The sequence below is a fragment of the Argiope bruennichi genome, chromosome 4 (assembly GCF_947563725.1).
Source record: "Argiope bruennichi chromosome 4, qqArgBrue1.1, whole genome shotgun sequence".
Lineage (NCBI taxonomy): Eukaryota > Metazoa > Arthropoda > Arachnida > Araneae > Araneidae > Argiope > Argiope bruennichi.
Genome location: NC_079154.1, coordinates 46394726 through 46412345, shown reverse-complemented (window position 1 = coordinate 46412345; position 17620 = coordinate 46394726). Strand labels below are relative to the sequence as shown.

The following is a 17620-nucleotide window of genomic DNA, read 5'->3' as shown; positions in this document are numbered from 1 at the left end:
ACAAAGTTTTTCCCTAGTTAAAAAAATACAATTATTTTATAGTTGGTTCCTGAGATTTATTAAAAAGACTTTTATGATCAGTAAATTCTGATGATAACTCGAAGAATGTGAAAGCGGTGTATCAATTAACACCAAGTATTGTTCCATATTTCGGCTGTCACAATAGGCACAACATCTATATGGCAGATTTGAGTTTTTCAGTATCTTCAATTGAAGTTTAAACGCTATGTACTTAATATAGTTTGAAAACAGATATTGGATAGTAATTACTGATTTATATTCATAAAAGCAAAGAACACACTGAATTATTTTTTTTGTTGATGCTATTTTGATAAAAATTGAATGTAAAATTAAAATTTCTGCATATTTGTTGGACTAAAAAATTTTTAAAGCATTACTATTACATAGTATAAATTTTTCAGTGATACATTTGTACATTTTTTTATATATATTCAGAGAAATATCATTGATATAGTTGTAAAATTAAGAATCAGAAGATAAAATATGAGTTTTTTTTCGGACAAAGGGAAATTTTTCACATAATTCGAAGGTAATATTATGACACTAGCTTTAACTGAAAAACGTTAAGACCGCATACATAATTTTTCCGATTTTGAATAGAGTCAAAATCATCTTGAAATTATTTATCGAAAATGAATGAAAAGAAGAAAAATGTTTTCAGGTTTTCAATGCGGTTAAAAGTTGAATAAGTAGCTGTACAAAGTATATATTTTAATTCTTATTTATCCTACATAAACCTTGTTTAAAAACAAGGTCCTATAGCCATTTTTACGCAATGGTTGCTAAATTTTGTGCTCCAGACATTTCATATTAAACTATTGAGAGATTCAAACCCCGAGGTGGATTAAATAATGAATTTTCGCTTCGCAAGAATACTGGCAGATCGATTTCTGTAAAATTCATCGACTAATATTTAGGAAAACTTCAATGTCTTATATATATATATATATATATATATTTAGCATTTTCTAAACGTATGTTTTACATTGATACATGATGCATATTTCAGATAATGAATTTATTTTAGTGAATATGCAATTACTTATATGTAACAACTCACATATAAGTGCATCAGTTTGCTGAATTTCAGGTATTTAAATCTGGAATTAAATTAAAGTAGCGATTAGTTTAAATAAAAAAAATAATTGCAAGGATATTCTTAAGTACATATATTATATTTGTTGTGCTGATATTTTTTTATTTGTAGTAAATTTTTTAAATAGACTGTGTTAGCTAATTAGAAAGTTAAATAAATTCTTGGGCCAAGGAATTAAATGTTGTTGAAATTTTGATTGGGACTTTTTCGGCAGAGAACATCTACGAAACTAAATAGTTGATAAAGAAGGTTTACTTTGAAATTTAGGATATTATCTGATGTCAGATTTTTACGGAAAGAATTAGCGGTTTTCATTATAAAATTGCCCAAACACATTGGTTTTCTAATAGCATAACAAATGGGTTCCTTGATGTTTTGTTAGTAAAAAGTTGAAACGTTCAGAAATGAATTTTAATTAAAATCGTTCCAAATTTAAACAATGTACGAGTAAAGGTTCAATATTTACAATGAACATGTTTGAATTTTAATACATGTAAATTTAAAAAAATAATAAAAATTGAATCGTTTGAAAATTTATGAATACAATCACGGTACTTTTCATTATAAATAGTTCTTAATCCTCTGACTACGTAATTTTTAAAAATCACTATTTAGATGCGACATTTGCAAATAAGTTCAAATATTTTTCAAACAAAGTGAACTGATAATAATATGATATAATAAAAATTTGTAATCGTAAGTATAAACACATTAAACTGCAAAAAACGCGGAATGCAATAGAAAATGGATTGATTGACAACTAGCAGAAAACGCTGGATAATTAGCTGGAGGGTTAAAAGGACACCATTCTCCAGAAATAAATAAAAATAGATCTAAAGGAAGTATAATGTTTGAAAAGATTATAATAGAATGAGATTTCCTATAATTGTAATAAAAAGACTTTTATTTAACCATGATTCGAAAAAATTATGCAAAAAAAATTATATCTATTCAACATAGAGATAATTATGAACATGTTTTTAAAGTTGACTTAGGGTCTTCCAAACATATGCAAATTATAAATTTTTGTAATCCACAAAATTTGTCAGGTTTTTGTAAATAATATTAAAAAAAAAAACTTTTTTTACAAGACTTAATTTTTTGGAAATACCTTATAGCTGTGAATTCAACAGCTGAAGTTCTCTCCCGTATGTTTAAATATCAAACAAACTTTGCATTGAAAGCTCTCTCCGAAAAAAGAAAAGCAGATGATACGGAAACATATCACCCACTTTTTGAAAAAAGCAAATCACCTGCCCGCACTTTCCATCACCTTATCTTACCCCGTCTATGGCCCACGCTAACGAGGATGTAGGGACCCCAACACGTGTTTTCAACAAGTTCGTATGACAGGAACCGTGCGCGCTGGATATGCACACGCAATCTGTCTGCGACACGCATTTATGGAGCGACGGCTGGGGTGGGGGGAGGCAACAAAGTCTATCACTATCGGATATGAAGGGAATTCTACTTGGAAGGGGGGGGTATGAATTCGCTGGGGGTATTTTTCGAGATTTCTGCGAAACTGCGATTGAAGGATTAAAACTGACAGTCATGAGATCTCCTGATGAATGGATCCACAGAGCCGAGGACGACAACTGATAATTATCTAATAGTGACTGAGGAGAGAATGGAGGGGGGGGGAGGGGAATTTTAGGGGGGTAACGATGAGGGATAATAGCAATTGGTTACGATTACAGAGCCTCTTTTCTAAATAAGGGATTTAAAACCGAAACATTTTTTTATTCTCTTTTTTTTGTTTCTCTTTTGCTGGAAATAGATCCCCTCTTGACAGCAGAATTGTAAGGTTTTAGTTGGAAGGTTTGTAGCTTCGCCCATTTTGGTATGATTTATTGTTCTTTTTTTAAATCGTTTTGTGTGTGTGTGTGTTTTTATTTCACATGCAACAGCTACAGATGTATCATTAGATATGATCCCTGTACTTATTGTGTAGAATAAAATATTATCTAAAAAGTTCCAGATTATCCTTTCTGAAAAAATTAGTTTTGTTAAACCTCTGACTTTGTGCTAGCAATGTACTCTATTATCTTTTTTATTTTCGCTCATTAAAACTTTACACCGCATAATTTGTAATTTTGAAAATTAACTTATAAGTAAAACAAAATTAAAAAAAAATATAATATGCATAGATATTGGCTCTTTCCAACTCTATAACTGTCTTGCCTTGTGTTTCTTATTCAATTAGACGCCTTCCGTTTTGATCATCTGCTACCGAGGTGATTCAATTAATCCTAGAATATTTAAAGTGTTCCTGGTAGTTTTAGAATCGGATTATAGCGCCTTAGAATCCTTTATAGATTTGAGTGTCTCAGCGTCTTAGAATCCTTTATAGGTATAATTCCTTTTATAGATTTGAGAAGTAATAATTAGATGCTAATATAAAGCATGGATCTAATAGTTAAGTGATTGGTGAAAAATACAAATACCTTTTAGACTAAACAAAAGAATAATATTGAACAAAAAAAGAAAAAAAAAAGGGAATGAAGATAATAATTGCATGATTTTTAAAAAAATTGCATAGATTAATGGACATATATTTTGGGAGAAACAGATTCAAGATTCTGGTAATTGTGTCTCATTCAAATTAGGAATTCATTAATTCATTTATATAGCACTTATTCTTTACCTTCTGCAAGAGTGTTTCTGTTCTTTAAGATTAATGCTTCTTTGTGAATCAAGAATAGCTGCTTTTGAACGGACTGCACAGGAAAAAATATATACTGCAAAATCACATAAATAAACTTTATGCTTTACTCAACTCTAAAGATTCTAAGGACTCTGAATTCACAATGGTAATTTTACTTTACCCCAACCTTACACACTCGGTGAATTATGTAGGGAATCAGATCTCGTATCCTAAACCGCAATGCCAAGATTTAATCACCAAGTTACAACAACCTCCATGCAATGGAGAAGATATGGTGAGTATTTCTTATGCGTCTCTGTGACACATAATTCGACATTTATCTAATTCTAAACAAGATACAAGATAAATTATTAATGGAATATCTTGAAATATGTTCGCTAATCTGAAACAATATTGTCTAAACTTTTATGTCATGGATGCTAAAATACTGGTACTTTTATGCCATGGAAATGATGTGTATTTCTCAAGCATGCCCATGAGATATAATTGTGCATTTTAAATTCATTCATGGCGCATTGTATTCTGCTCATTTTATCTCCATACTAAGTTTTTTTACTGATTAAGTTAACAATAAGTATGAATTTGTATTATGCAATAGCAAAGATTCATTCATATATTCAATGATGGGTTCCCTTTGTTTAAAAAAAAAAAAAATCTGAAAAATGTAATCTGAAATTGCCATTGCACACTATATTTATTCCCAGCATTCTCTTTTACTTCGACTTTGCGTTTTAAATATATTGAAAATATAAATAATTCTATGCATTTTTGCAAGAAACAATCAAAAAAGGAATTTTAATACTGAACCAAATTAATCTTTCTCATATCACTGGCGCTGATACGAGAATATTGGATTATACGAATAGTTAAGATTAAAATACATAAAATACATTTTTTTAATCACACAATATACTAAAACTTTAATTGGTATCATGGCTACTAATTGTGGGAATTAATCAAAGCAATTACGTTGTCTTTTAAGGAATTTAACTTGCTATTGTGACCGGCAAAGCATCATAAGCATCTAATTAGATTTTGATTCCCAAGGAGTATTAAATATTAATAAAAGAAATTGGCAACAGCATATGTCATGTTAACATGCTTCACCCTGTCTATTGATGGCATGTCATTTTGGAATAGAGGGATTTAAGTGCTAAGCCCATTCTTATTCTAATTTAAGAATACATCATTACAAGCAATCCATGATCAAGTATCGATCAACAAATTGATATTTGTTGATCAATAACCAATAATAAACTGCTATCAATTATCAAGTAACATTAAATATAGTAAAAATAGTCTTTTTTGTTACCTCTGTTCCACGAATAATTCAGTATGGTTATATATTTTGTGCAGGATGATTTCTAAATATAATAAATATCATCTTGTCCTCATTTGATTTTCTATTGATAACATTGCTCTTATTGCTACCATTTTTTTAAATATATTACACATAAGAATATCTAAATGCAGTCAAATGAGAGGTAAAATGTTTTATTTTCTATGCTTTTGCTTTTGATGACCTCTGATACTTGATGATATTAAATTCGAGAACGCCAATTTTTAATGACTATTAATTCAAGCAAGCTTTGTATCATTTCAATACTATTATTCTCTACAACATGTTCATCTACCTTACAGAGTAACCATCATCATCTGCCTTCCAGAGTAACAGGTTAGCGCTTCATAAAAATCAGTATATATTCTGATTATTGGATTTACGTTGTTTGGAATCATATTTTCAAGTAATTAATATAGATTACTAAAACTTCATTGTGATGGAAATACATCTAATTGTATAATCGAATCGCATTTCTTTATGTAAAAAATGATCCTTTTAGCATGTTGACTGCCGAGATGAATTTCTTACAGTGCTTATATGGTTACAGTTATCACGAAAGTTAGAGAGTTAATTATAAGCGGAAATAATATTTGTCTGTCAAATAATTGATTGCTTGCATATTTTTGAATTGTCTGCACAAAGCAGTAATCTTATTTGTGATATTGTTTCGATTATTATGGACAAGTTTCGTGATTCTAGATCATGGTTGAATAAGGTTGTTGAACTTATTCCCCATTATTGACTCATTACACCATAGCTTTTATCTAAAACATTAATGAGCATCTGCTCCTTGCGGTAGTTTTTAAGGCACAGATGAAGCCAGGATCTAGGATCTGTAATCCTAGTAATACTATGATAGCTGCACAATACCTGTAAGAAATCAAAACTATTTATCAATATTGTATGTTTTGAATATTTCGAAGCTTTGATTAAAGTGACTTCAAATTTAATTCAAGAAAGAATATTCGAATAAATATCTCACACTCTTTATCAGAGTTCATTAAATTGACGTTTAATCACTTGATCTGACTATCAAATTATATTCCAGAATCCTGAATAGAAGTATCGTTCAACTTAACTGCCTCTTATTACCAGCCACTCTACATGGCAGCCGGGCCATTACAAAATCGATATCCCTTCCTCCTCGGGCAGGAAAACCCTCGACAAAATATTCCATTAAACCCTCCCCGGGCACTGAACGGGAAAAGGTGACAGCCACCCATACTTCCAGAGAAGAACTTGTCGATTCGGAAAAACTCCAAAAGTACATTTTCGTTCTCGTTCTGAGGGATGGCATCGTTCAGTCACCCCCTTGAATCCTTCACACCACCCTCCATCAAACGAGAAAGGCATTTACTTCTAAATATCATCGAAAGGTGACTTTTGTCATGTGGCAGCATCTTGTACAGCCTTTCTTCTCTCGCAGTATCTCCACGGAGCCTCCTGAAACAATGTGGGGGTCGAGGGGAGGCTGGAATGAAGGCGGGAGTATAAAGCCCAGGGATCAACAGGCAATATCGTCATTTTTTTTTCCCGTTCTCTTTTACTTGGCCTGCTAGCTTTTCTTTTTCTCGTCCTTTCTTGATGCCTTTCTTGGCGATTTTTTTTACATGCTAGCAGGAAGATAATGGGAGACGGGGATTGCTACTAAGTGCGTTTCTAGAGCACTTGAAGTTGTTTTCGGCTTGCTTTGTGCGAAAAATTTGCATGCTCTTTGGCGAGAAGAATGCTCCTTTTTACAGCTTAAATTTAAGAGATATTGATTATTTTCAGCTTTTGAAAGGTTCGTGTCAAAGTTCGTATTTGATTGGATATATTTTAACATTGATTGTGTAAACATGAATATTTCAGACTTATTTTTGAATTTAACAATCTTTTGGAATTAAGGGCATGTAAGATGCTAATTACAGACTTTAAATGATATGAGAAAATATTTGGATGGAATCTAATAAATTTTTGTTGAAACTTTAATTCAAAAATTGTAGCTGATTATTTTGTTTTTATTCAAACGTGTGCAGTGAATTCAATGTAAATAGAAACGTATATTTATCGAAGTGCATAGAAATTACAAGATCTTTTTAAATATTTTTTGGTATGAATTCTTTGATTGTTAATACCCTAGTATGTGAAAAATTGCTAAGTGATGTTATTTTACGCAGCCTCTTCTAATGTTAATGATAATTTGCAGATTTAAAAATGATTTTCGATAAATTTTTAGGAATTGGAGCGAATTTTTATGAATATCTGAAAAAGCAAATGAATTATGAAGTGACGGATTATCTATGGTTTTTGAATTTCGTTCTTTGAAGCATCTAGTTCAAAGAACGAAATTTAATAAAAAGTATTTATGTTTTCTTTCCTAATAATTATTGGAAGTTTCCTTTGATGTCTAAATATTATTTGGATGTATTATGATTTGTGAGCTCAGTTCTTTACTTAACTCTTTCAGGTAAGATATATTTGGCTATAAAAAGCCAATTAGGTTACGTATGTAACACCATTATGGCTAATTTTGTAGAAATACATATCACCAAAACATAATTAGGATGGCGATATAGACTTTACTGAAAATTAATCATAATAGTATATGAAAAACATATTTGATAACCGCTATAAGACAAATAATATGATGTGTATCAAAAAGCATAAATAAAATTCTTGCCCGTAATTTAAACTTGCTCTTTGAAGTGAAACTTTCTTTACAGCAATTATTTGTTTTTGTTTTAAGAGTTGTTTATTGGATTGTATACACTTGCAGTAAAAATTAGTGATGTATCAGTTGAAGACTCCTTTACTAAAAAAAATGAAATGGTCGAAGCTTTATTCTAGCATATTTTCTCATAAATGCATATTTGTATATATTAGCGAAAAATAGTTAAGAAAGAGCCTATTAGAGTATTGTCTTTAGCAAATACTTCATGGGATGTTGTATGTACACAAATACCAGAAAATCAAATGTATATTTTAGATTCTTTTTTTTCCCCGACCAATTGAAGAAAAAATTTGATACAAAACTATAATTACAAAATCACATTCGAAATTACATGCATTTAAGTCATTGCGTTTGAGCTATCACGTTTACATGCCTCTAGAAGTACAGACTGACGGACAGTTATTCTTTGTCGGATTTCGATTCAAATTTGAAATATCTTTACACTTTAGATGATAAATCTGTGTACGAAATTTCATTCAACTAATTCCGTTCATTTTGTATTTATCGTTTTAACTTATATTCAAACAGCTGGACAGACATACTTACTCTGAATGGATTTCATATTTTGATTGAAATCTACAGATTTAGGCTTGAGAATATTTATCAAATTTCATCCGCCTGTCTCAAAGTTGTTTTGAGTTATGCAGACACGATAAAAAATAATTCCAAACAGATATTCAGAAATAATTCCAATGCATTTTTTGGAATCTGGGAAATCTAAAACTTGGATTTTCGTCAAAATCTCGCAGTCGAATTTTTCGACGATTACAATATTTTCTATTCTTATGCTTCCTATACGAAGAAGTAAAGATATAACAGATTGACATATACAAATAGGGTAGTTTACTTCCTTGTTATCTCAATGAGATTTTGGTACGTCCTAACTTGTAGGACGTTTGTTCTTTTATGGATAAAAAGGGGACAAAAATATTATTTTAAATGGTGAAAGTATACTGATTGGATAACAAAAATAGCGGCGTATTTGTTATTCTAAAAATGTATTACTAGTGACATAATCGTCCCGTTATTGTTAAAGCCATGAGATCAACATTTCAATCCTATTTCAAACTCCATTTGAAGTCAATCTTTTTTATTTTTCCCACAAATAGCTTGCAACTTTTGTTTTGTCTATAAATAAATATATATTGATAAATCATTTCATTTCAATTGCATATTTTCTACTTATTAGGGACAATTACCACAAATTCTATTACTTTTATAAGTTTTAGATAATAGCATTACTATTCTATGGAAAATGAATCTACTTATTCAACATATGTATTTTTTAAAGGAATTTTTTTGTTTTCTAAAAATATTTATTCGATAATGTAGTCAGTAACCAATTATCAACAAACAGCAATTTCAATGCAAAGTTAAAGCAATCAAAAAGCAAGGATTGAATATGCACAGTTTATTTTTCTGATAAGAATAATTGTCTATAACATCGTTAATAATATATAGGAAAATTACTATTAATTACTATTGAGAAACGATATCGAATCAATATAATTTGAGTCGTTAGAAATTAAGATTGCATTTCGTCATTCATTCTGTATATGATTTTGTTGGCTCAAACGTTTAGAGAATAATTATGTACTTGCAAAATATTTGACATGCTAATTACATTTTTAATAGAAATTATTCTATAAAGGTTTATTGCAAAAACTGAATCGAGAATCTCCCCTAATTGACTAATATTTATTTCAGAGAACATATTAATTGACTTCTAGATATATAAAATCAATATTTTTATGAATTCTTAAATTAATTCTTTTTTTTTATTACATAATGATGAAATCATTCTTTATTCTTGAATTATACGAGTTTCGTTCAATTGCTTTTACCTACAAACAAGTGATAAACGAAACATTTTAGTGGCTACAGAAATAATTGATGGGTTCATAACTTCTACATGAAATTAATCCTTGACGATACTCGTTAAGCTTTGACCTTCTGGTTTGAAACATATTAGTTATTAGAGAAACGATACCATAAATTAAGCTTGTTAAATATGATTAATTGTGCAAACATCTCTCCCAATAATCTTGTGTACATCTGTAGAAATTATAAATCAGATAGAATTTTGAAAAAAATCAGATGAGATTGTGCATATATTCGTCAGCAACGTCAATTCCACCTATGAAAATGTATATAATTTGGAAAGGATGCACAGTAAAAATAAAACAGTGGCAAAGGTCACGTTAATGAGTCCTATAAAATATTTTTAAAATAATAATTAGCAAACAATAAAAACCGTACCCATAATAGTATAACATCAAAGCTAGAAAGAAGATCAAGGCTCTCCAAGTCACATTTCCTTCTTGCCCTTGCGATGATGACAATAAGATTAGTGAATTTCTTTCCTATTTTAAAGGTAAATATGGCGAGAAAAAGGATATACAATTTTACCCAATTGTCATTAATTCTTTTTATGCTATTGTTTCCGAATTTCTCATACTTTAATCATTGGAATGTCATTGTTTTCACAATTATCTATTTCCTTAGCTAATTTATAGAAAAGTCTGTTGGAGTGGTCACTCCAAAACTTTCTCGTATATTCTCTAATAAACTTGTCATGGCAGAGAACGCCTTGCATGGCACTGGCGTACAATCGTTACGGAACTTTTAATTTTGGCTTGAATTCTGCCCTTTTACTGAATTTATCATGTCATCCTTGATTAGTTCTTTTGGCGATTAAACCCTGGCACGCAGTTAATAGAATCCGAAAATCTAATTTATGCTTTCGATACGTTTTTTCGCAACCGATTGAAACAAAAAGTTGATATAAGGTTATATTTGTAACCGCAAGATCCCATATCAAATTCTTTATATTTAAGTCGCTGCGTTTTTCATGTCCCTGAAAATACAAACCGACAGACAATAAACATGTTGTTGGGTTTAGCTCAAAATTTTGACAGGTGTCAGCTTATTAGATAGATGTTAAATCTGTGTACTGAATCTTATTTATCTAGTTCTCTATTTGTCGTTATCGTGTTAAATTATATTAGAATAGCCGGACAGACAAACTCCCTCTGAACAGAGTTTGCTTCACATTTGATAGAAATAGGTTAATTTGATGCAAAGATCGTATACCAAATTTCAACCAAATAGCTCAAATCGGTTTCTGTTATTTTTATCACAGACAGAACAGACGGAGATTTTACAAAAATGTGTTTTTCGATTTCAGGGAGATCTAAAATGTGAAGATTGTTAAAATTTCGAATTCGAATCTTTTGAGGATTCCTATACTACGTATACGAGAAAGTAAAAACATAAAATATAATATTACTCAAATATATTCTCTAATAATATGTATATAATATACTTTATTAAGATAAAACTGTAGATATCCCCATTGTAACTGCAGCGGTGTCCCCTTATGCGGTTGAGAACTCGACATAATGCGAGCAATATGATCCCCACCCGTGCTTCAAGTGGGCAAGCAGCGTAAAGAGATCAACTGGTGCGTCTCAATGGGTCCCAACAAATCAACAGCAATCCTCCTGTCCCGGCAAAAATAACAAATAAGGAGAAAGCGGCATGAGATTACGAAGTGAAGGACATCTTTCTGAAATGGTCTTCCATTCGGATAGCCTTCTTAATCGTCATATCATCTTCGGACGAAATTCCTTTGTAATAAATGCTGAACGAATGCTGCTTATGTGGCTAGCCAAGGGGCGAATTCTTCCGCAAAAAGGACGTTGTCATTACTATAAATAATGGCAGTGTTGTCTCTTGGGGAATTTTAGAAGATTTCATGTACCTTAATAATACCTGTGCTTTATGGAAGTTAAATAACAATTTTTTGAATTGCTATAATTGTTAAAGGCTCTATGGGAGTTATTATGAGATCCAATGAAACTTAAAGACACCAAGATATTAAATTCCCGTTCTTTGATTATTGGAAGACTTTCGGATTCCTATGTCAGTTTAACATTCCAAAAGATAGAATTTTAAAAATCTACATTTAGAGCAATATTTACACATACATACGCCTACTTCTCTTATGATTTATCATTTATATGCAACGTTATGAGATTATACCAAATAAAAATTCCCACACTATGTAAAGACCTTCGATTTCTGTTGTCAGTTAAAACCTCCAAATGAATTTTTTTTTTAAAAAAAATCGCCATTTTGAAAAGTATTTACGCTTACATAATCATACTTTTGAAATTATCTAAGTCGTCATGTATGTGTCACATTATGAGTATCCAAATGACCAAATTTCTTCATTATGTAAAGATGTTTGACAGGTGAAGTAAGTTTAATCCTCCAAATGGCATTTTTAATTTTTTTATTTTTTTTTTATTTAGATACTATGTTTACATGCAGATCTTTAAAATGAAACCATTTGTCATTTATATTTACTTATAAGGATACAATGTTACTGAATGCTACAATAATATTATGTAAACACATTATCCTATTGAAATCGTAGAGTTCGAGAGAAACATACTAACTGCAGACTTACGCAAATTCCAAGTTAACTAATTGGCGGGTTAATTTGCACTGAACCAAAGAATACACTTTATCTTTTATAGAATTGAAGGGATCTGAAAGCCCAGACTTTACTGTTTGGTCACCTCTACTCTCAGAAAAATTATCGCAGCCCACAGTACAAAATGTCCAATATTGAAAATAAATGTGGTTGAAATCCATTAGTCAGTAACAGTTCATATCGCCAGCGGATGCCAAATCGCCCATACAATCAATCAATCGTCATTGATTTTTCATGTAAGATTTTATAGCTCATGCATTGAATTATAATGTAAACCATATTATTAGCATTTAGCCGAATTTGCAATCATATTTGGGGAAAATATTGATGTGTTTAATTAGAATTAAATCACTAATTCATAATCTGATACTCATGATTCCCTCAATAAAGTATTTGTAAATATCAAATTATGGTTAATATCGAGGCTATATTATATTAATACTTTAACACCTGATTTGTTATTTGTGCATAAGAAGCTCCTTAATGGACTAAAGTCAAATAGCTTTACAGGAACATTAAAAGTGTAATTTTCCAAATAATCTATCCTCAAATTACCCAATGTCTTCAGATTGCACTTTCTTTCGCGCGTTAATTGTATAGATGTTCATCTTAGAAGAATAAAATAATTCATTTTGGAATAGTGGAAGATGTCGTCCTGGAACAATAGAAGATTTCCTGTTGGAATAATGGAACAAACTCATAGGATTAAATATTTGATGAAATAATGAAATTGCAAATACAAATTTTGATGACTACGTGACTAAAAGATAAATCATTGCAACAATGAAAAGCATCGTTAAAAATTATGCAAGACAATTATGTATTTCAAATAGCTTCCTAGACTTGAGCATATTTAAAATTTATGAATGGAAACTAAACAATAATTATAAAACTTAATATTATTTAATCAAAATACTTATAATATAATTATTAAAATGATTTGGAAAAATTCAAAATTTAAGAATAAATAAATAATTATCACTTCCATTTCATTTACTTTTATTCCATAAGACTAGCATCATTATTCTTTGGCAAAAAACGGGCCCAATCTTGAATAGTTTTCATTATTTTTCTATTAACAATAATCATTATTCATGTCTTAGAACTAATGCAAGTGAACATAAAAAAATAGCTCCTGAAAAAAATGAGTTGGAAATAATTAAGTAACAAACTAATACAGGACTAATCCTTTATAGATGGTAGACGCAGTTCTTTATCATAAACAAACATTAATGTCAAGAAAATAGCCTCTACCCTATCACAAATTCTATTCCACGCGGGAATGCAGACATTGACGTTATCAGAGTTGCACCGAAATGCATTTGAGCCTTAAAAAAAGGGACATTGCCTGTTGATCTAAACCTTATAATTAGTAATTAACGTCAAATAATGTGAAATAGGAATAGCAACACCGTTGAAATTCACCACTTGTACTAACACGATAAAGGCTATTTCCCGCTGCTGATGTTATAGAAAAAAACCGGGTCCAGAGAACATTAAATTTCAATTTTATCGCGCCTACCGCTCTATTTCAGCCATACAAATTCGCATAAAAGCAGTTTGTGGCGAATTTTTGTAATTTTAAAAACCTCTTTAAGTGTTTTAATTTCGCACCGGCGAGTTGAGAGCTCGCGCACTTTCATTATCATTATCCCAGAATGCGATAATGAAGCGGTGTCTCATCCAAAGGAACGTCGTTGATTTTAATGGGGCCTTTATCGGCAATTTAAAACACAATAAATGTCAGCCCACGGGGGCGATAAGAATCGGAAATTCTGGATGCAGCCTTCTCCATGTTCGCTGGAAATCCAGAGGGGAAAACAGGACAAGTTTTACAGTGCTCTCTCCCTTTTAATTTGTTTCGAACTTTGTTGTTTTTAAGCGCGCCGTGATAGTTTCAAAGTTTTCTGCTTGTTAATTAAAGCTGATAACAAGTAAGTAAACGCTTAATCAATTGCAATGGATAAAGGCTTTTGATGCTCAACATTTTATAATAATTTAATAATGGTAAATTATGGTTATAGTATATTACTAGCACTACAGCACATTTCCCTTTATTTTAATTTTATATTAAAAAAGATGTTTTTGAGCTTTAAACTATAAAATGAGCCTTTCATATCACCATTATTTTTTTTCAATTCTTTTAGAATAGATTATCAATTGATGGATAAAATCAATTTAATATTACTTCCAATTTACAAAAATAAACACGCTTTAATTTTTTTTTATAAAAAAATGATTTTTATAAATTTTAAATTAAAATTAAATTAAATTTTAAATTGATTAAATTAAAAATTCAATGTTATATATTTTATTTTTTACATTTCAAATTTTAAATTTAATTAAGATATGTGACTACTCTGAAAAATAATTTTTTAAAACCAAAATATCAACATTTTTAATTCAATTTTCTTAATTTCGGAGCAATTATCTACATAAAATAGGAATTTATAATGACTTTTGTGTTTTCATAATACACTTTTAATGATATTTTGCATTTTTCCCCTATGATTTTTAATTTTGGTAGAATTTTCTACCGAGGAACTTCTTAACTTAAAATCTATATGCACATTCCTTCTTCAAACTATGTATAGTGATTTCTCAGCATGCATGGCAATTCCTGAACTTGAAAACAAGCAATCTGTTCATTTAGAATCATTCTTCATTTGTTTTAATGATAAAGAAAGTGCGAAAAAAAAGGAAAATAGGTTATTTATCTGTCAAAACCCAATATCTAAAGATCGAATAGAAATAAGCTTATTTATTAGTTTCGGAATTATGCAATATATATTGCATAAAATATTTTTAAAATTTTGAACAAATCATCTGACACCCCCCATATATATATACATATATATATATAATATATACACATATATTTTTTCAATCAGAAGGCAATTTTGACGACAGTGAAGAGACTTTCGAGTTTTTGATATCGTTTATTTCATCCCGGAGTAGTACGTATTATATACAAGCACGAGCGACACCCCCCATATATATATACATATATATATATATAATATAAACATATATTTTTTCAATCAGAAGGCAATTTTGACGACAGTGAAGAGACTTTCGATTTTTTGACATCGTTTTATTTCATCCCGGAGTAGTACGTATTATATACAAGCACGAGCGACACCCCCCATATATATATACATATATATATATAATATATAAACATATATTTTTTCAATCAGAAGGCAATTTTGACGACAGTGAAGAGACTTTCGATTTTTTGACATCGTTTTATTTCATCCCGGAGTAGTACGTATTATATACAAGCACGAGCGACACCCCCCATATATATATACATATATATATATATAATATAAACATATATTTTTTCAATCAGAAGGCAATTTTGATGACAGTGAAGAGATTTTCGATTTTTTGACATCGTTTTATTTCATCCCGGAGTAGTACGTATTATATACAAGCACGAGCGACACCCCCCATATATATATACATATATATATATAATATATACACATATATTTTTTCAATCAGAAGGCAATTTTGACGACAGTGAAGAGACTTTCGATTTTTTGACATCGTTTTATTTCATCATGGAGTAGTACGTATTATATACAAGCACGAGCGACACCCCCATATATATATACATATATATATATATATATATATATAATATATAAACATATATTTTTTCAATCAGAAGGCAATTTTGACGACAGTGAAGAGACTTTCGATTTTTTGACATCGTTTTATTTCATCATGGAGTAGTACGTATTATATACAAGCACGAGCGACACCCCCATATATATATACATATATATATATATATATATATAATATATAAACATATATTTTTTCAATCAGAAGGCAATTTTGATGACAGTGAAGAGACTTTCGATTTTTTGACATCGTTTTATTTCATCCCGGAGTAGTACGTATTATATACAAGCACGAGCGGCACCCCCCATATATATATACATATATATATATATATATATATAATATATATAAACATATATTTTTTCAATCAGAAGGCAATTTTGACGACAGTGAAGAGACTTTCGATTTTTTGACATCGTTTTATTTCATCCCGGAGTAGTACGTATTATATACAAGCACGAGCGACACCCCCCATATATATATATATATATATATATATATATATATATATATATATATATATATAATATAATATAATATATAACATATAATTTTTCAATCAGAAGGCAATTTTGGCGACAGTGAAGAGACTCGATTTTTTGACATCGTTTTATTTTATCCTGGAGTAGAACGCATTATATACAAGCAGGAGCGACAAGCACACACACGCAGTACAGAGAGAAAAAAAGAAAAATGAAGGCAAACTGAACATTTTATCCCTGATCTTATATAACATGAGATTTCTGACACGTGTCGATTCCGATTGGAATTTCTCACACGTGTCGACCTTGACAAGAGAAACAGAGGGATCCTTTAGAAGAATCTGTTTGCATCAACGATTCTCTATCCTTTCACTCGGCACGTGGAACCGCTGACGCAATCATTTTTACAAGGCTTCATTTGAATTGATTAGCAAGAAAAAGTGGAATAGTATCAGTAAATAAGAGAATATTTTAGAATGACTTTGACATGGGCTGAATTAGGCTAAAAAAAATTAGGAAATTAATTAGGATTAAATTAAATTTTAAAATATCATTACATTATATATATATATATATATTCGAAAACTGTCTGGCATATTGAGAGTAAGAAAAAAAATATTATTAACATTTTAGTTTATGAGGTATTTCGTAAGGAAACTTTACCAAAATTTAGAATTTTAGAATATTTGTATTAAATGTATTAAAAAATATATTAGGCAAACATAAAATTGAATGTAACTTCCCAAAGAATTAATATTTTTCAAGAAATTAAGATTATATAACTAAAAAAAGTATTCTATATTTACGCCAAAAATTGTTTTCTAAACGTTATCACCTACCTTAATGGAACATGCAGTTTTGAACTTGCACTAAAAATAATAAAGTAATAATTAATTTAAAATATTCTTGAAGAGTAGATATGGAAGACGATATAACAAAGTTCTATTAATTTATAAAAGGCATGAATTTGAAGAGGTTTTAGATTTCAAACTAATGTTAAGAAATAGATAGATTTTGGCGATTGATTTGTCGCCAAAACTGTGCATGTTATGTGAAACCATGATAAAACACTCTCGAAAGCGGTTCTTAGTCAATTCTCTTATAGAAAGTCTTTCAAATTCAGTAAAAACTTACATAGTTATAAAAAATACTTTTTAAAAA

At 29.9% G+C, this 17620-nt stretch overlaps 1 long non-coding RNA gene across 1 annotated transcript in view; it reads left to right on the top strand.

Annotated features, from left to right (window-relative positions):
- Positions 1-3986: 3986 nt before the first annotated feature.
- The window catches only part of LOC129967029 (uncharacterized), an 84472-nt gene continuing 70838 nt past the window's right edge, over positions 3987-17620 (top strand). The window contains exon 1 of the long non-coding RNA XR_008784340.1: positions 3987-4059. This is a non-coding gene — a long non-coding RNA (uncharacterized LOC129967029). The remainder of the gene's footprint in view (positions 4060-17620) is intronic.